The sequence below is a fragment of the Schistocerca gregaria genome, chromosome 3 (assembly GCF_023897955.1).
Source record: "Schistocerca gregaria isolate iqSchGreg1 chromosome 3, iqSchGreg1.2, whole genome shotgun sequence".
In the NCBI taxonomy this organism is placed as follows: Eukaryota; Metazoa; Arthropoda; class Insecta; order Orthoptera; family Acrididae; genus Schistocerca; species Schistocerca gregaria.
In genome coordinates this window covers 424263628-424283157 of record NC_064922.1, presented here as the reverse complement: position 1 = coordinate 424283157, position 19530 = coordinate 424263628, and the positions used below count along the sequence as shown (strand labels likewise).

The 19530-nt window shown below is 45.3% G+C and overlaps 1 protein-coding gene and 1 pseudogene across 1 annotated transcript in view; both read left to right on the top strand.

Annotated features, from left to right (window-relative positions):
* Nucleotides 1-19530, top strand: part of LOC126354769 (UPF0489 protein C5orf22 homolog) — a 1899147-nt gene that overhangs the window by 33262 nt on the left and 1846355 nt on the right. The gene's annotated exons all lie outside the window — the stretch shown is intronic.
* LOC126356604 (5S ribosomal RNA) lies at nt 14191-14308 on the top strand (annotated as a pseudogene).

Here is a 19530-nt window from a genome sequence, read left to right as displayed (position 1 = left end):
TTGTTCTTGCTGACAGTCCAAAGTTTTCACTGGCTACGGATTGCATCTAAGACCAAAAGTTCCTATTCCAAAGTAGTTGCCATCCGACTCCACCATTAGTTCCTTTAATTGTTCGCAACTGTTTGAATCAGCCCTTATTGAAGTGAAACTGACGGAAATAAAAGAAACGGGATTGAAATTCAGAGTGAAAGGATATCAGTTATCAGACTCGCTGATGAGAATTCTGTCGTCAGTGAAAGCGATTAAGAAATACAGGACCTATTGGACAGAATGAACAGTCTTATAGTATGTGTACAGAATATTCACTGAGCTTTAAAAAATCGGAAACTAATCGGAAGTATCAGTCTTGAGATTATTCACATATTTGACATCAAAGTTGGTGACCACGAAATAGAGGTGACGAAATTTTGCAGTCACGGAAGCAAAATAACACTCACCAAGCAAAGGAAGGAGGACATAAAATGAAGGTTAGCACAGGAAAAGAGGGCAGTACAGGCTGGAAAAACTCTCCTAATATCAAACATCGGCGTCAATTTCTGAGAATGCATTGTAATGATACATGGACTGTGGAGAGAACGGAAAAAATTGATCGAATGGGTATGAGACAATCATCTTGTGAATGTTGCAGTTAGAGATGTTGCACTATAACAAAACGTTGAAAATAAGGTTGATTGATACAATAGGAAATGATGAGTATTTCCGCAGAATCGGCAAGGAAAGAAACACGTGGTCAGTACTGACATTAAGAAGGAACAGGATGATACTACATGGGTTGAGATTCCAGGGGATAACTTCCATGATAGATCTACTAGAGAGAATTGAAGAGGGATAAAAATGTAAGGTAAGACGAAGATTGGAATTCTGTGTATGAATATACGGACATGCTGCCCTGAGATGAGCAGGCTGGGTCTGGAGAGGAAGTCGTGTCGGGTCGCATCAAACCAGTCAGAAGGCTGATGGGGAAGGAAAGTGCCGCACGAGAAAACCTTTAAAATCTGCCTTCACGGTTACCTACATCTACATCTATACACCGCAAACCACCTTACGGTGTGGGGCGGAGACTGTCCAGCGTTTGTGCTACTCCACCAGTTAAACCTGTGACAACTCGCGTCACTCTTTTTCTGTATACACTCGATGTCCCTTGTTGGTCCGACCTGGTATGGATCTCGTACACTTGACTAGTATTCAATTCTGAGCCGTAAACGTGTATCGGCAGAGTTTCACAAGTATCTGAAAATTCACCACATAGTGGGAGGGAGGTTTCAACAAGGACTACGTAAAACCCAGGTTACATGTTGAGAGACGTTCCTTTGAGATGTATAGGAGTGGGATCCTTGGAGCCTTACATATGGCACTTCATGAGAAAAGATTGACTTATAAAATATTTCACAATAATCGATTTGAAGAAAGATTAACCACGAGATGGAATAGAAATACGGTATGATGTCTTTCAATGTCTCGTTGACGTCGCAGTCAGTAGAGACGAATCACCCATTCAAGCGGGAGGTGAAGAGGCAAAAAATCGGCTACTATCTTTTCAAATGAATAATCTGTTTCCTTTGGAGCTATGTAGGACACAGCGGAAAATCTTAAACTGGATTGGCGGACGGCAAACTAAACTTCTGTCGTCTCGAAAACGAGTCACCTCTCTGGGCCAAAACAGGGGAGAGGGCGGGGGGGCGGGGGGGGGGGGGGGGGAGGGGGCGAGGAAACACTCAAATGTTACTTCAGGTTCTACGGCCACATGTTGAACAGATTGTAGTCGTCGATCGGTAGACGTAACTAATTGAAGTAGTTTTAATCCCCTTTTCTATTGTACTAGAAACTTACAGAAAGGCAGATACAATCCTTGGAATACATTCAGATTCTATCATGTAGATTTCTGACCTCTCTGCTTTTTTTTTATTTACAACGAGTCCCATGAACCTGATGATTTCTGGATGTAAGGAAGCGCACTGAATTAACACTGATATATCTACTATACACTTCGTGTCTTATTCTCGCCGGCCGCGGTGGTCTCGCGGTTCTAGGCGCACAGTCCGGAACCGTGCGACTGCTACGATCGCAGGTTCGAATCCTGCCTCGGGCATGGATGTGTGTGATGTCCTTAGGTTAGTTAGGTTTAAGTAGTTCTAAGCTCTAGGGGACTAATGACCACAGCAGTTGAGTCCCATAGTGCTCAGAGCCATTTGAACCTTTTTTTTTTTTTGCTTTATTCTCGTTCTGAAATGTCTTTCACATGCAACAGAGGAAGGAAGGAAACTAAGGGATCGAACTCTCGTCAGCAAAGAAATCGTTAGAATCGAAGCATCAGCCCGGTTTCTGCAAGGATTGGAAAGGAAATCCGACGTTTGTCTTCAAGATAAACAATACGGGCATTAACCTTAGATTATTTATGAAAACAACGGAAAACCTAAAGCTAGGAGTTCAGTGACCTGCTGCTGCTCCACCTCTCTCGGTTTTTGTAAATCTAAGTTAGGCACACAGTATTAACCATAAACTACAACGCTCCTTGTATCATTATTACTATAAACTTATTTTACCTCTCTTATTACAGCTACTTCTTCTTAACGGACACTGTAGATTAGTCACCTGTCTGTAAAATTTGTTTTCAGTTACTCAGGAATTCGATGCAGGATTTCTGATGCAGCAGTTTATTGTAGCTCGTTGGAGCAAAGGGTGGTATCATGTCATTGGAAAAAAATCAAGTCATAAACGTAAACTGCAGGTGGAGGCGGGAAGACAGAAAAGGAAAGGGATGGGATCTCTGCTGTCAGCTGGAGCGGAACATGACGTGGAATCAGCGGTAATGAGTGAAAATGTGTACCGGACTGGGATTCGAACCCGGGGTGTCGTGCTTACTAGGAAGGTATGTTAACCACGGCGCCATCGGGACACAATGTTACTTCAAGTACAGGGACTACCTCGGCACGCCTCACGACCGATTCACATGGCCACCTGTTCGCAGTCCCTGTCCGTTACCTCCATGTCCGCCACTCTGAGATTCCTTCAGGAGGTTCGACATATTTGTGCACCCGCACTGAAGAAGCTGAATCCATTGCCTAGCTAGGCGTATCGATTTGTATGTCCCGATGCAGCTGACAGCAGTGACCCCCTCCGTTTCCTTTCCTTTCTTCCCCTCTCCATCCTCAGTTTACATATACTGTACAGCAGCTGAGGATTCCGCGTGATGTCTGTTCTTTCGGACATGTCCGGAAGGACAGATACCACGAATTCACATAATAGTCGCCATCCACGTTTTCGAGAAGCGTCGTGGGACAGATGTACATCACTGAAAGCCTGTAGTAGAATTGCTCGGTATGTTTTATGTTCATGCATTTCGACCTAATTGCAGCGCGAATATCTCCTCTATAAAAATCGACATGGATTCCGTAAGTAGAGATCTTACACAACACAGCTCGCTATGATCGAACAGCACAAGCATTCACAGCCGGTATTTGCGTCATCAGTGGCATTTTTATGGCATTCAGGCCGTGGTATCTGTAGCTAACTGCTTTCTGGGGTTTTATAGCGTCGGATGATGTCTGCAGCACTGAAAGACGAAACGTTAGGCAGAGAAATGTGATTTCGGCCATGACCTACATCCCATGAAACAAAACTCACCAGTGAAACATCTCGCTCTGTTCGTCCATGAAATCCAGAGGGCAGTAGACAAAAGCGCCCAGTTTGATGCCGTGCTCCTTGACTTCAAGAATGTATTATATAGATATCAGCACTGACGTCTAGCGAACAAAATACGAGCTTAACGAGTATACGGCCAGATTTGTGACAGAGTTTAGGACTTTCCAACTGACAGAACTCAACATTAGTTCTTAAAGGGATACAGTTAACAGATGAAAACGTTATTTTGGGAGTACCCCACAGAAGTGTTACAGAGCCGTTACTATTTGCAGTATATATAAATGATCCAGTGGATAATATTTCTAAAGTCCAGGAAGCTGTTAGCAGATAGTGGAGTTGTTTATAGGAATGTTGCAAAACCAAATGTCTGTTGAGAAGTGCATGGGGCCCTCAAACGATCTGTAATTGGTGCAGGGACTGACATTTGATCTTGAACGTAAATACATGTAATGTATTGCACGTGATCTAGCGAAGAGATCCAGTAATGGGTCGATTATGCTGTTTGTGATTTAACGCAGATAATTCTGACAATCGTAACATACAGTAGCTCATAGTATTCGTCCAGAGCACCTAATGTGGAATGAAGACACAAAACTAATTCTGTAGAAGATCCAGTAAAGAACATCGTCTTTCATCTTGCAAGCCCAAGAGCATTACGCAGACGCTCAATAGTGTCTAATGTCGGACGCTACAAGCGAGGCGTTGTGTTTCACACAGGTTTACTGTTGAAATTCTGAGAGCGTGGATTCCAAGAAGAGTCGGGCAATTTTGTACTACATACGTCTCGCTAAGTGCCCACGACGAGATAAGCGGAGCTCGTATGGACGTTTGTCGAGAGTCGTTCTTTCCACGCCACACTAGCGAGTACAACAGGGAAGGGTGAGGGCGAGGGGGACGGGAGAATTGTACCCTCCAACACATCGTAAGATACCTTGTCCAGTGTAAAGCTGTTTCACAGAGGAAGATCGCACTGCGGTTCCTTCTCTAAATCCTCGCACAAACGATAAAATGACTGACATCGAAATAAGTGACCAAGGAATAGAAAAGCAACTGGAATCACTCAACAGAGGAAAGTCCACTGGACCTGACGGGATACCAATTCGTTTCTACACAGAGTACGCGAAAGAACTTGCCCCCCTTCTGAAAGCCGTGTACCGCAAGTCTCTAGAGGAACGGAAGGTTCCAAATGATTGGAAAAGATCACAGGTAGTGCCAGTCTTCAAGAAGGGTCGTCGAGCAGATGCGCAAAACTATAGAGCTATATCTCTGACGTCGATATGTTGTAGAATTTTAGAACATGTTTTTTGCTCGTGTATCATGTCGTTTCTGGAAACCCAGAATCTACTATGTAAGAATCAATATGGATTCCGGAAACAGCGATCGTGTGAGACCCTACTCGCTTTATTTGTTCATGAGACCCAGAAAATATTAGATACAGGCTCCCAGGTAGATGCTGTTTTCCTTGACTTCCGGAAGGCGTTCGATACAGTTCCGCACTGTCGCCTGATAAACAAAGTAAGATACTACGGAATATCAGACCAGCTGTGTGGCTGAATTGAAGAGTTTTTAACAAACAGAACATAGCATGTTGTTATCAATGGAGAGACGTCTACAGACGTTAAAGTAACCTCTGGCGTGCCACAGGGGAGTGCTATGGGACCATTACTTTTCACAATATATATAAATGACCTAGTAGATAGTTTCAGCTTTTCGCGGATGATTCTGTACTATACAGAGAAGTTGCAGCATTAGAAAATTGTAGCGAAATGCAGGAAGATCTGCAGCGGATAGGCACTTGGTGCAGGGAGTGGCAACTGACTCTTAACATAGACAAATGTAATGTATTGCGAATACATAGAAAGAAGGATCCTTTATTGTATGATTATATGATAGCGGAACAAACACTGGTAGCAGTTACTTCTGTAAAATATCTGGGAGTATGCGTGCGGAACGATTTGAAGTGGAATGATCATATAAAATTAATTGTTGGTAAGGCGGGTACCAGGTTGAGATTCATTGGGAGAGTCCTTAGAAAATGTAATCCATCAACAAAGGAGGTGGCTTACAAAACGCTCGTTCGACCTGTACTTGAATATTGCTCATCAGTGTCGGATCCTTACCAGGTCGGCTTGACAGAGGAGATTGAAAAGATCCAAAGAAGAGCGGCGCGTTTCGTCACAGTGTTATTTGGTAAGCGTGATAGCGTTACGGAGTTGTTTAGCAAACTCAAGTGGCAGACTCCGTTAGAGAGGCGCTCTGCATCGCGGTGTAGCTTGCTGTCCAGGTTTCGAGAGGGTGCGTTTCTGGATGAGGTATCGAATATATTGCTTCCCCCTACTTATACCTCCCGAGAAGATCACGAATGTAAATTTAGAGAGTTTCGAGCGCGCACGGAGGCTTTCCGGCAGTCGTTCTTCCCGCGAACCATACGCGACTGGAACAGGAATAGGAGGTAATGACAGTGGCACGTAAAGTGCCCTCCGCCACACACCGTTGGGTGGCTTGCGGAGTGAAAATGTAGAAGTAAATGATACCAGCTTCGTCAAGGTCAAGAAAAGCTTTGAAGAAATTTTATTTCAGTTAAAAAAAGAAGCTCTCTGGTATCACAAATGTTTTTGAAGACACAGTGATCGTCCTCCAGTACTTATTCATTTGTTTTGTAGTAAGTCTATGCTGCTACTTCTCTGTATTATTCTGCTCAGAAATTCACAGTCGCTCTGAATACGCGTTAGATTTCACATTGGTTTTAGTAGTACGTCTTCAGTAGTGTGGTGATAGTGTTTTCTCATTTGATAAGAATTTTGGCGCAGGCTTAGACAACGTTTCAACGTTTCCATACTTATACGTGCGACTGGTCAACTACATTGCACGTGTTGAGCAGAGCGGCCTACGTGGCAGGCGCAGGCCACTGGCAGCCAGCAGCCGCAGCAGCGGCGGCAGCGGACGCACGCGGCACTTGGCAACGGCGCCGCCAGCGCTGAAGGCCGGGCCGGCGCGGCGGCACGTAGCGAGCTGATAGCGGCCGCAGCCGCCCGGCTTCTGTGCTGTCGCCCGGCGAGTTACGGCGCGCCGCTCCGTGAGCAACAGCCTCCCTCTTCGTGTTTATTGCGCCCGAGGATAACAAGTCTGCGATCGACAGCTGTTGTCGCGGGCATCTGGGATCATTCTGTCGATGCCAAGTTGTGGCACCGAGATGGTGCTCCCCGACCTGCGCTTCTGTAGCAGCGCGGCGAGAACCCCGAGCACCTGTCACTTCACTCGTCCGCTCTCTTCCTGAATACAGAACTGGCCTTCGATAACATGTGGATTGCCGAACTTCTTTGTGCAGTGACGATCGTTTGACTGCCGCAAGGTGTTTCCCAACTGCACGGACTGGTGGAAGCCGACCTCGGAGTGGATCGGTTGGGGAGGAATGTGGAAACATGCCAGACAATACTGAACGTACGACTTATCTTAGGCGACAGACTGAAGAAAGTCAAACACTTGTTTACAACATTTGTAGAGTTAGTTACTGAAAAATCTGAACAGAACACACTTTTTGAAATTCTGAGCCGGCCGTGGTGGCCGAGCGGTTCTAGGCGCTTCAGTCCGGAACCGCGAAACCGCTACGGTCGCAGGTTCGGTTCAAATGGTTCAAATGGCTCTGAGCACTATGGGACTCCTGTGGTCATCAGTCCCCTAAAACTTAGAACTACTTAAACCTAACTAACCTAAGGACATCACACACATCCATGCCCGAGGCAGGATTCGAACCTGCGACCGTAGCAGTCGCACGGATCCGGACTGCGCGCCTAGAACCGCGAGACCACCGCTGCCGGCGCAGGTTCGGATCCTGCCTCGGGCATGGATGTGGGTGATGCCCTTAGGTTAGTTAGGTTTAAGTAGTTCTAAGTTCTAGGGGACTGATGACCTCAGATGTTAAGTCCATAGTGCTAGGAGCCATTTGAACCTTTTTTTTGTTGTTGTTGATATTCTGAGGGTAGCTGGGGTGAATTATAGAAAGTGGAAGGTTGTCTACATCTTTTACAGAAGACTGTAAGTATATTAGACGAAGAACATGAAAGGGACGCGAAAAAGGGGTGAACTCACCTGCTGCTGCTGCTGCTGCTGCTGCAAATAAAGAAAGAAAGAAAGAACAGTGGTTATATGTACCACAAAAAATAAAGATGGTTGCATGAACTACCTGATACCTGAAGCAGTGGTGATGTCACCTCCAATAATCAATCACACGATGTAGAACTGTCTGTTCCCCGTGTTATTCTGTTTGTATCCTAAACAAGCAAAGGAAACTGAAGAGTAATTTGGAAAAGGAATGAAGGTTCAGGAAGAAGAAATAAAAGTATTTATGTTTCTCATAGACACTGTAATCCTGCTAAGATGGAAAAGAACTTGGAAGATCAGCTGGACAGAATGGAGACTGTCTTCAAATGAGGTTATGAGTTGAACATGAACAAAAATAAAACTAGTGTAATGGATTGTAGTGAAATTAAGGCAGATGATTTTAATCAGATTAGGGATTGAGATACCGAAGTAGTCAATGAGTTTACCTATTTGGGCAGAACTGATGACGGCAGAAATAGAGGATGTACAATGTGTTTTGGAAACAGTGAGAAAATGGTTGCTGAAATCAAGAAATTTGTTAGCATCGGATATAAAATTTAAATATTAGGACGACTTCTCTGTAAATGTTTGTCCGCAACGAGTGCTTGTGTGGAAATGAAACGTGAATGATAAGAAGTACAGATGGTAAGACAGTAGAAGTATTGGGAATGTGGTGCTACAGAAAAATGCCGACAATTCATTGGGTATAACGAATAACTAATGATTGGTTCAAATGGCTCTGAGCACTATGGGACTTAACATCTGTGTTCATCAGTCCCCTAGAACTTAGAACTACTTAAACCTAACTAACCTAAGGACATCACACACATCCATGCCCGAGGCAGGATTCGAACCTGCTACCGTAGCAGTCGCGTGGTTCCGGACTGAGCGCCTGAACCGCTAGACCACCGCGGCCGGCTAACTAATGAAGAGGCAGTGAATAGATTTGGGGAAGAAAAGAGAGTTATGACACAAGTTAATGCAAAGAAGGGGTTGGTTGATAGGACTTATCCTGAGATTTCAAGCAATCATCAGTTTGATAGTGTACTTAACTGTGGGGATACGAACTGTAGAGGGCGACCAGGCTTGTCTTCAGTAAGCACTTTCATGTGGATATAGGTTGGAAATGTGTGAAGATTGCATAGAATAAACTTAATTGGAGAGACTCATGAAATCAGTCTTTGGAATGAAGACCACAACAACAACGAACTGGGTTTGCTCGACAAACAGAAACGTACCAGATATGTATTTTCCCACTATCAGAGTGTGAGGATTTAGGGCTGGCGTTATACGTCGACGACACAGTATTCAGATACCAGGCAAATATAACTGAGTAGTTCGGAAGGTCCAATGCAGAATACGCAGGGATACTAGGACCGTGGTTAAACTCTCCAAATGTTCAGCTGAACTTTATAAAACGCTAACTGATCATGTTTCACTCTAGAAGGAAGAAGATGGACAGAAACCAGAATGCACAGACTCTCACAATAAAGATATAATACCAGGAAATCATATATAAATAAACCACTAAGTAGGCCTACTTGAACGTTACTCTGAACAGGGTGCTCTTGTGGATGAACGACGTAGATGGTGTGAGACAGAAAGCGTCACTCGAAAAGTGCTCATAAAATTCATAATGGCCGAGGAAATATTTCAGATATTATGTGCACCCCGAATACCTTAGAACGCAGATCACCCGAATCTTGCAAGATGCTACCCACGCGTTAGAGATTTGGAAAAGACTTTTTGTGGGTTCACAGGAACATCAGAGGGGTAATGCACGATGGACAAGCCAGATTGACTACTCAACAACACATTGAGTTTGAGACATTTCCAAAGCACGCACTACTAAGGAATTATTTGCAGCGAATTTCTTTCTCGTGTGTATGTGTGTGTGTGTACTTTTGACTTGCGTGTTGTGCTAGAGCAAAATGCTAAAGAAATTATTCCAATTCGTGGGATGAAGAATTACAGTTGGCATATCAAGTGTACGTATATGTCCAAGACTAATTTTGCCGAACACCTTGGGAGACATTTCTTCCTCATGTGACATACGTTGCTACTGGTCATGATGTGAGGCACATGAAACATTCAGCACACACACACACACACACACACACACACACACACACACACACACACACACGATAGACAACGTCTTGAAACTGTTGTCATTTCTAGGCGCTACAGTCTGGAACTGCGCGACCGCTACGTCACAGGTTCGAATCCTGCCTCGGGCATGGCTGTGTGTCATGTCCTTAGGTTAGTTAGGTTTAAGTAGTTCTAAGTTCTAGGGGACTGATGACCTCAGAAGTTAAGTCCCATAGTGCTCAGAGCCATTTGAATCATTTTTGAACCAATCTGTCAACGCAACTCCAGCTGTACATACCCTGGATAACACTCTGGAGAGTAAACTTGAGATAACTATTATACAAGAGGCACACTGCTCCTTTTATAATCTTAGTGTGCGACACAAATATGTGAATTATTTAAAAATAAGTGATTAAGAAATTCGAAAAGGATAAGACAATGTTTAGCTATGACTCAAGAGAGTATAAAGTCTTTAGAGATATAGTAGTTACACGTACTTGGAGTGTATTCCTGCAGCAATTACACCTGTTCGCTTCTTTAGTTATTGATGGAAAGTGCAGCAGTAAGATAGATTGTCTGTAATTAATAATGCCATTCGTGTAAATTAGCTTATTAAACTGAATTACATTCCGCAGTTAATCCATCACCACATCAGTAAGTTACGGAAGTAAACCTAATTTAAGTACTAATAAATAAACATCCTCCGTCGCGCATGTCGCCCAATGTGGCGTCGAATGTAAAACGACCTGCACCCAGGCGGCCGGACCTGCCCCGCTGGGGGCCTCCCGGTCAGTGACGCCAAACGCTCATTTCATTTCCAATAAACAGCCATACGTTGGAGAGGGTACCACAAACAGTGTAAGAAAGTCCCTTCTCGCTGAACTGTGTGGGTCCCACACAAATAACAAGCGAACTCTATGCCACTTTATACAGAGTACAGCAATCAAACTGTCAATCACAATATCACAAACTGTCAGTTTGTGGTGCCACGCTCTGAAGACTACTGAAAATGAGACACTTGAGGATAAATATTGATTCAGAAACTTCAATAATTAATGAGACGAAAAATTTGCGTATGAGTTTTACGTGAGGTGTGAAGACTGCCGAAAGATGATAAACAAATAATGATGATTGTTACTAGTCGATATCTAATTGTATTATGAAGTTACTAATTATAGCCAGGATCGAAATTTCCATTAAAAGCGAATTTTTGTGGGAACTTGAATGCTTTCACACCTGCAAGATAAAGTTGGCAGTTAGGAGACGCCACTGCCTGGCAAGTTTATGTCCCACAGTGGTTCTCCGGAACTGCTGCAAAAGGCATAGTTAGGTTGACCATAAAGAGTAGTCCTGCTTGTATCTCCCTGCTGTTTGCTCTGGGAACTGAGGTTTTATAAAACACTCAGACTAGCAATAGCTGTGACTTGCTCACTTTTTGGATCTCCGTGAAGAAGTCAATGCACATTTCCGTGATAGGTACAGTCGGCCTCCGGGTACGTGGGCTAGCTGTTTGGGCTGTATGTAATGTCATTGTGCGTGAGTGCAGAAGTCTCGGAAGTTGAGGGATGGCTGCCAGTTTTCTACGAACAAAACTTTCAAGCATCTCATTACTTGTTCGTTGTGACTACTTGAGTAACAATCATCACGAACATAGCTCGAAATTAACGACAAAATTTCTACTGCTTCTGTAGCACCGTTTTACAGTACCTGTCTTTCGCTCGCCTTCATTTTTCACATATTTCAGCATTTTTCCGCCCGTTGACGTGGCCGCGACTGACTATCCAGTAACCTATTCAAATTGAACAGTTTAAACATATTTTGCCAATCACTGCAAGTGCTATCAGATCAGTTAACTCATATATTGATTCAACTTACGTATTTCTTTGAGCCTGTCTACGACTCTTGCTGAGCTAGTAAGCTCTCCACGCGACGTTAACTTATATTACTCCTTGATGATAATCGCGGTAATTATTCTGGAGGCCAAGGTAAACTACGCCTGCAAGTACGAGAGGAAGCTGACACCTCACCTGGATCACGGCCAGGACAGGAAGTTTTAAGGCGGCTGCTTATTTTAACCGACAGCAGTCAGCGTCAGCGGAGGCTATTACAAACTGACAGACAAAAGAAAAAGCTGACCTTGTTGAGGATTTCAAAATGTTTTCCTTATGCATTATGATAAATACAGATCTAGTAACACTCTTCCGCCAGCGAACACTTACTAAAAATAGAGAACAAGAAAGAACAACTGAACCAGAAGTATACTTTAGCTTCATACTGCACGGACCGAGAAGGGGAAAAAAATCAACAAGTAACTGATGCAGTAGTTAGGACACTGGACTCTTTTCCACAAGAATCGAAGTTCAGATATTTAACTAGTTATTGTGATGTATCTTTCCCAAGCCTTGCATAAATCAGGACTTGCGAATATTGGTATGGCTCTTTAAGCAGACCCAGACCGCTTACTTCTCTCACCCTCGATGTAGTCAGGTACTCCTCGACATCAAATAACTAAGACTAGGATATAATCTATAACTTTCCTTCTTTGAAATGCAAACCTATTCCTTAGCAGAGCCACGAGAAGGGTCGGCAAATAAATTATATGGATGATACATAGAAAACTTAGAAAACTAAGAGCTACACGAACGGGAAACCTGTCACTCAGGTAATGGAAGTATTTTTGCGTGAGGGATGTTTCCGAGGGATAAAATGACACCCCTGGTAATCTGACTATATGTCTCACCGGTGAAAGGAGCAAGAGTCTACTGCCCAACAGTGTGCACTCATTCGCACGCCTACGCGTCCCATAAGGCGACCTATATCTTCTTCACTGAGACAATTCATCATCCTTCCCAAGGCCACCTTGCTTGGGTCATTAATGTATTAATGACCAAATCGCATCAATTTTAGTCTGCAGTTGAAAGGTCGTGGCTGATGTACAACTTTTCGGTCTCTCCACGGAGCCGATACCACGATGAACGATGTGCTTACAACTGATACTGATAAAGTGCTTTGATACTAAAATATTCAGGTCTGTTAACGTGCTCGATGCAGCCCAGCTGCAGTGACACATAGTATTTCGTTAATGAGCGATGGTATTCGTGAAGTGAATTCTGCAGCGAAGTGAATTGTTCGAAAGCCATACACTCACAAGTGTGAGACATCCTTCCAGAAAAACCGTTGATAAAGCAAAATCGGCATTTTGGATTTGAATATGTAGTCACTGAAGAGTTCGATACCGCTTCTCCATATGATAACCGAACTGTCATATTACTTCGACCTCGTACTACGCTATAGATCAGTCTGTCACCCTGCCTAAATTCCAAAAGTTAGTACAGAGGGAAAAGAAATATTGTCAATGGTCTCTTTATGTTTGCACATGTAAGACGTCACACGCCACACAATCGTTACGCTACAGGACGAAGCCGACATCCGGTATGAGAAGGTTCAGTTGGCTCATTGATCTTACGGCGCTTAACGATCAGCTTTATTAGTCAGAAACGATTGGCTTGTTGCTATTTCTTTAAGGACGTGGAAGCCCTCGACGCCTACACTTGCATGATGACCACCAACAAAACAGTCAGATCTGCGAAGGGGTTTGTATTTCTATGGAGGAGCCACAGGATGCGGGACCGCCTGCGATCACCCTCTAATACGGTCGCATCTAGGAGACAGTGGAGAGAAAGTGGTTGAGCCGTTTTACGGCAAGGGGAAAGGGGGGGGGGGGGGGAGAGGTTCCACGGCAAGCGCCTTGGGTGAAAAAAACTTCTGCAACAGTCTGGGCGGGTAGTAGGGCTACCCCAGCAGCGATAGTTGACGCATAGGTTGGCTCTGAGCACTATGATACTTAGCGGCTGAGGTCATCAGTCCCCTAGAACTTAGAACTACTTAAACCTGACTAACCTAAGGACATCGCAACCACCCATGGCCGAGGCAGGTTTCGAACCTGCGACCGTAGAGGTTGCACGACTCCAGACTGTAGCGCCTAGTGCATAGGTGTAAGGATATGTTAAAGTGGGTACGTTACCGTTGTTGTTTGGCACTGGCGATTTCTCCTAGGACAGCTTTTACGTCAGCGTAACTAACATGTCAGTGAGTCATTAGAAAGATCTGTTTGACGATAAAATCGACCGTGCAGTATAGAAAGTGACGTGGATATTGTTTGCGTTTACTTGTGTTCCACTTCCCTTCCGTTGTCGGTTGGTGGGCTGCATGAGCGCAACTGGCAATGATAGTGAGATTGTCAGTTATACAGGGACTTGCCAATATTACGTTGTCTGTGTATTTCATTTAAGATTCCGAAAGGTGGTTACGAATCCCAAAGAAAATGAATTTTATGGCGGTTATGCTTCCACCGGTGCCAACGGCCTTGCCGCAGTGGTAATACCGGTTCCCGTCAGATCACCGAAGTTAAGCGCTGTCGGGCTGGGCTAGCACTTGGATGGGCGACCATCCGGTCCGCCGAGCGCTGTTGACAAGCAGGGTGTACTGAGCCCTTGTGAGGCAAACTGAGGAGCTACTTGATTGAGAAGTAGCGGCTCCGGTCTCGGAAACTGACATATGGCCGGGAGAGCGGTGTGCTGACGTCATGCCCCACCATATCCGCATCCAGTGACGCTGTGGGCTGAGGATGACACGGCGGCCAGTCGGTACCTTTGGGCCTTCATGGCCTGTGCAGGAGGAGAGTTCTTTTTATGCTTCCACCTAAAGCTATAATCGTAGTTTCCGAAATTCAGGATGAAGGGTCTTACAGAATGTATCGATTTACTTTACAGTCCTGTGGCGAGTTCTTGAATAGGAACACGGGAGTCTCGAGGCGGAATTAATTGTGTAATCCTGCGGTGTATATGTGTTGTGAAGCATTGGTCATGAGTCTTAGAACTTCGCTGTGGAAGACATGCAGGCGCCACAGCTGTGTGTGAACTGTATGTCCCAGACTGGAGCGCTGTATGTTATCTTTGGTCTAACAGGAGTCGTGTACGATGTTGCGTTGGTCTTGCGCGACACCGGGAGTAACTATAGCGGCCGCCTCACTTGAGTGCGGCGCTGTTTCCTTTGGTCAGCAGGTTTGTCATCGACCCACTGTCGAGACTGATATGCTGCGATGCTCAAATAGTGGTCTCTACTATAATGATTCTTAGAAGACTGAAGATCCATGTCCGAATACAAAGCCTTGATAATAAGTTTTGGTTTTGCTGATTAACCGACGCCTTCTAGCGAGCCTTACCACGTTACTGCTTAACTCTAAGTCATCTGATCTGCCGCGCGGGGTAGCCGCGTGGTCTCAGGCGCGCTGACACGGTCCGTGCGGCTCCCCACGTCGGAAATTCGAATCCTGCCTCGGGCGTGGCCGCGTGTGTTGTCCTTAGGTTACGTAGTGTGTAAGCCTAGGGACCGTTGACCTCAGCAGTTCGGTCCCATAGTGACTTACCACAAATTTCGATCCGATCTACAAGTTACAAAGTGTGTCGACACCATGATCGAATGGTTTACTTTCTCGGAAACCATAAAGGCTACGGGTGGTGTCGCGAGCACGCACGCTTCCGCGCGGGCCGGGATGGCTTCGTAGGGGAAGGTGTGCGAGGGCGCGCGGCTTGACTTCCGCCAGACGGAAGAGGCGCGCTCGTCGCCGTGTGCAGCCGTGCGTGAGCACGCCTCGGCGCCCGGGGGCGGCGGCGGCAGGTAGATGGGAAACCAGACCTCGGCGCGTCGCGGCGCGGCCCGCCCCAGCGCTGCCCCGGCCGCGCGTATCGGGTGAAACGCGGATCCGGTGTCGCAACCCGCGGGCGGCCGACGCCAGCCACCACCGGACGCCGCCGGACGCTGGGCGTCGCGCACCTCGCAACAAAGCGCCGTGCGGCCACCGCAGCTGGCCGACCGGCATTTTCGCTGGCTCACCTCAGTCTTCAGCGCCCCCTCGCTGTGCCTGATATTCGGGACTTTGTAAACAAAGACAAGCACGTAGAGATCCTATTAACTTTGGAAACAGCGCCACATTGTCGGACTACGTGATCGACTGGACTGCAGGAGGTCACAAGATGATAAAGAAACTCACTACTGGACGCCACAAGGATCGATACGTGGACTTCATTTTTCTTGGGTTGCTCATCGACTGTTTACTTGTAACGGGCGTGGTAGGTCCGCTGTTGTTTTCTATCTATATAATTGATATTTTGGATAGGGTGGATAGCAATGTGCGGCTGTTTGCTGATGATGCTGTAGTGTACGGGAAGGTGTCGTCGTTAAGTGACTGTAGGAGCATACAAGATCACTTGGACAGGATTTGTGATTGGTGTAAAGAATGGCAGCTAACTCTAAATAAAGATAAATGTAAATTAATGCAGATGAATTTTGGGAAGATGTGGTTCATCTGTAAAGGGGACGGCGCATAAAACACTAATACGACCTGTTCTTGAGTACTGCTCGAGCGCTTGGGATCCCTATTAGGTCGGATTGAGGGAGTACATAGAAGCAATTCAGGGGCAGGCTGCTAGATTTGTTACTGCTAGGTTTCATCATCACTGGTAGGTTTGATCATCACGCGAGTGCTACGGAAATGCTTCAGTAACTCGGGTGGGACTCTCTGGAGGAAAGGAGGTGTTCTTTTCGTGAATCGCTACTGAGGAAATTTAGAGAACCAGCATTTGAGTCGGACTGCAGTACAATTGTACTGCTGCCAACTTACATTTCGCGGAAAGACCCCAAAGATAAGATACGAGACATTAGGGCTCATACAGAGGCATATAGGCAGTCATTTTTCCCTCTTTCTGTTTTGGATTGGAACAGGGAGAGAAGACGCTAGTTGCAGTACGAGGTACCCTCCGCCGCGCACCGTATGGTGGATTGTGGAGTATGTATGTAGACGTAGATGTACTGTCGTAACCTGTGCAACGGATTGCTTCCTCTTAAAAACCTAATACAATCTCGATCCCATGACGATTTTGATCGTCTCCGAAGTTGAGACATCGGCCTTGGAAGACGTTTCCGTGGTCAGACGATTGGAGCAAGGTGCACTCAGCTCCGTGAGGCAAGTTGCGGAGCTACTTGAATGGAGAGTAGCAGCTCACGTCTGGAATGCTGAAAATGCCTGGAGCAGCGGTGTGGTGACCCTGTGCCCCTCCATACAGGATCCAAATGTCGCCGTATGGCGGAGATGACACGGCGGGCGGTTGGCAACGCTTTATTTTCTCGGTCTAATCGCAAAGCTACTTCTTTAGTGACGAGTGTGCTGCTCTGTGATTATCGTTGTTTTTGTCTGTATGCGCCGCGCTGTATCTTCTAAGGTACATTTGTAATTAACAGGTGTCTGATCCAAACAAACAAAAATATTGATACTGGAGAAAAATTAGAATACCACTCCAGAAGACAGTAATGTAAGAAAAGGGCATAATTTGAGGCACTATGAGAGTAACAGTTTCAATAACGTGTTGTTCTTAATTAACCAGAAAGTATTGACGGATTCCAATTCTCTTTTAGAGTAGACATGGCATTTTTGTTTTACTTAAAATGTGTAGTGCACTGTAGAGCGCGCACGGAACACAGAATGATCACATTGCTGGTCACTACCCACATGGTGTCCCCTACTGCTCCGCTAGGTAATACTGAGCCTGTCTTCTTCACTTTGCATTCATTTCCGGTTTGATTTCTGGCCAACCGACCACTAAACGCGAATCTCGGCTCGCTCGCTACGCACTGTGTCTCATCTTGGCAACGCTCCCTCAACTTAATCGCTCGATCAGCAGCCAAGGCCATAATCTTGACTGGTTCTTCACGCTTTGCTCTATCAGCTCGAGCCCTTGTCCGGTGCTCCCGCATTATCTAGCTCTTTTACGTGGGCTTCATTGCGAGATGACATTTTTACAGTGTTTATTTCTTTGTCACTTATGACTTTAGCATAACAGAATGTGGTATACTAAACTCAGTAAGTTCTAAACAAACTCTTGGAAATTACGTCTCTCTGGTTCTGTTACTGAGCATCAACAAGTTCTTTGCCTGGCCAGAGAGCAAATTTATACTCCAGTTGTGCCACTGCCCTCTCAATGACGCAAGGGCGCAAGTATGCAGAGCCCCCACGGAGATAAGCAGCATTTTGTTATCAGAATATGAAAGACACGTAGCTCCATGTATTACAATACATAAGCCACGACGAAAACAACGTAGATGTGGTCTGGATACACTCTTGGACAATTTTATAAGTATTTCTACGTAAAAGCAGAAAAAGAAAATTTCCACAACCAGATCCAGAAGACCATGGGATGCTGACCGACTCTCCCTCCTTCCTTTATTCAGGGCTTTTGGACAGTTATATTGGAGCGGAATATGGACAGTCGACGTTCTCACAAGTGTTAATGAGCCCGTCACCCTCAGAGGGCACATTAGCTTCAGGTGGCTTCCAAAGTGTCAAACCTCTAAAAAAGCTCTGTGATTGTTTCCACTGAGTTAGATGATTGTATCTTCAGATGTGCAGAAACATTAATCACGGCATGTTACAGGTTATATTGTGCCCAGTAGTACTTCTGTGTTCTCGAAAAGAACTGCGTTAAAGACGAGCTTATTTGTCCCTCTGGTTATCCACCACGTACGTCACTTACGGTGTTTGTCCATATTTACCTATTATGGAAGTTACAGCGTTTTAAAGGGAGCCTTCCGCCAAATAGTCCAGATGCTTATTAATTGTAGCAATCTTCCTCTATCGGATCTTTTCATTTTTTGTAAAGAACCGCAATCCAAGATTAAGAAGCAAGAGAAAATATTCAGACGTTACTTGGAGGCTTTTATAAAGGAGTGGTTCCAAATAATGAGACTAGCGCCACGAAACGGGCGATTCAGTACTACCTACTGCTCCTTGCTGAAGCCTGATAGCAAATGCAACGGGTGTTCTAACTTGACATTTTATGGTTAGCCCATTACATACATCGCATATTTCAATTACCGCCATCTGATTATTTACACTAATCTCATTAACCGTCTATATGGCGGCAGGTTTATGAATACCAACGAGAAGCGGCCAACGCCTTGCCCTGCCGGTAATCTGATAATTACTTGTAGCGGCCGTTTCTTGCACCTGGATTCAAGGTACTCGTCGATTATGACACCTAACTTCCTCAACGCAACCCTTGCATGTTGCATCTTCATAAGGGCACTAATTTTATGTTACGCCTTGTCAGAGGTGAAAATCAGCTTTCACTTGATTTGAATATAGATGTCAATATTATAGCTGTGTGGGCTTTCAGTGCTTTTCTAAATTTTTCTAGATTATTCGATGATGTTTTCCCCAACGATTTGGTGGCTTTGAGAAGTACTTTCCCACTTTGTGCACTGCTGGCCATTAAAATTGCTACACCACGAAGATGACGTGCTACAGAGGCGAAATTTAACCGACAAGAAGAAGATGCTGTGATAAGCAAATGATTAGCTTCTCAGAGCATTCACACAATGTTAGCGCCGGTGGCGACACCTACAACGTGCTGACATGAGGAAAGTTTCCAACCGATTTCTCATACACAAACAGCAGCTGACCGGCGTTCACTCGTGAAACGTTGTTGTGATGCCTCGTGTAAGGAGGAGAAATGCGTACCATCACGTTTCCGACTTTGATAAAGGTCGGATTGTAGCCTATCGCGACTGCGGTTTATCGTATCGCGACATTGCTGCTCGCGTCGGTCGAGATCCAATGACTGTTAGCAGAATATGGAATCA